This window comes from Penaeus monodon, chromosome 32 (assembly GCF_015228065.2).
Source record: "Penaeus monodon isolate SGIC_2016 chromosome 32, NSTDA_Pmon_1, whole genome shotgun sequence".
In the NCBI taxonomy this organism is placed as follows: Eukaryota; Metazoa; Arthropoda; class Malacostraca; order Decapoda; family Penaeidae; genus Penaeus; species Penaeus monodon.
In genome coordinates this window covers 22,824,610-22,826,534 of record NC_051417.1, presented here as the reverse complement: position 1 = coordinate 22,826,534, position 1,925 = coordinate 22,824,610, and positions in this window count along the sequence as shown.

The window sequence follows — 1,925 nt, the reverse complement described above, 5'->3', positions numbered from 1 at the left end:
GCCTTTACCTAGAAATGCAGGTGTTTCCCTTACCGTGTAATGGCTGAAGCCGTACATGGAACAGTTGCAGTCTTTGAGGAAGATGTTGCGAGCGTTGGCAATCTTACAGTTTAATTTGTGTTGTAAAAGTCTTCGGGCCGCGTCACGTAATCGAGCTGAGATCCGTCCCCGCACCCTTCTCGTCCAGTCGGCTTGGATCATCCTCATGGATCGTGTTCTTCTGCAATGTTTATGTCTTGCGCTTTTCCTAAGTTACTCTTTTATCAGTTGGGATCAATGAAGAGAAAGCGGTTGCACCAGCTCTGAAGGACGAGTGTATTCGTTACTTGTTATATTTATCGGTCATTTTCCCAATAATTTTATTGGAAGAGTGGAAATGTGGAAATAGGAAATAGAGAGATCATGCATTATGAATGCTAAGCATCTTCAAATTTTTTGCTAATTCGCGTTTTCGATGAAAATGAAAATGAACTGCGCCAAATCTGGACAGTCATGACGTGAATTCCTATCTACTTTGACTTATCTTGCCTTTCATTTATTTTCTAAGCTACTGCCATATGAATAAGACGAGGGGAAACTAAAAAAACAATGACAAAAACGGAAACGAGACCCTCGGGCGATGACGCGAATGGAGGAGATGGTGTGGGGCTTGAGGTGCGTGCCTTCGCTGGTGACGAGGGCGGTCGGGTGCACGGGGCGGGTCATCACCGTCACGTACAGGCCTGACCGTATCATGTACCGCGGGTTGATGATCTGCGGGTCCAGCGCTGCAATAATTATTAAATTAGCTCCTTTCAAAACCATACATTTTACTCTGTGACATGGGACTATACGCAAAATTTTTCTTTTCTATACAAACTACAGATATGAAAGAAAGACAGTGGAAAAACAGGGTTTAATGATTTCTAGGTCACAATGCTAAGGGTAAATATCAGAATCAGTTTCTTGGAAGAATCCAAGACGGAATTTTAGGAATCATAGGGAGAGTCTAGAAATGAAGTCAACTGCAAACAAATTTCCGACAAAGTCGCCTTAAAACCGTTTAAATTCCATGATCTATATTGTCTTTTTGCGTCCTAGATCTTTTATCTCCACATCTGAGTTTCTGCTTATATCAAGCTGTGACATGGAGTCACAAGGTTCGAAGAAGGGATGTCGAAGAAGGCTCTCTGCGCACGTTTCTGGAACTTTCGAGTCCGGAGGTCGTTAATTTTTTGCCCTGCACTTCACTGAGTGGCTAACACCAAGGGGCGATCAAAATGACCACTGGTTGGGTTATCCTTCACTGACCAACCATACCGGGCGGGGATAGCATTAGTGAATCCGCGATGTTCACCAGTTCGATTATCTTATTGAGTGCAGCCTCTGCCTTCCGCCGTAATTCGTGAGAGAGTTTAATGATCTCAGTCATTCTTTTTGTCTTATGCGGTGCCTCTTTGATATTGCTGGCCTCATCCACCTGCTTTTGCAATTTAAAGGGCAGTGTGAAAAAGTTGTTTCTGTGGAGCTTATATTCTCTCTGAGCTTCTCTCATGGGCGTTTCTTTTTTGATTTTTTTTTCGAGAGATCTAGATGGATACATCAGGTATAGTTTCCTCAAACAGCTGAACTAAGTACGAGATATTTGGACTGTTTATCAAGAAAGTTTGAGTCTGGAGGATAGAGCTGCATATGATGTACAGGCTTTGTTAACATTTTTTTCTTATAGGATATTTAACAACCATGGCGTCCTCGAAAGTAATTATAAGATACAACAGTTTCTAAAAGAAAGTCCCTCTTTGATGTCATACAGTTAAGTACCAGATGGGGCTTTTATAATTGATTCATGTCAAAGGGTGACTGAGAATTCAAGAGGAATGGAGTGGTTTAGAGAAAGAAAATACATTCTATAGAACTACTTCCTGCCAATGCTCGATAAGGGGTCG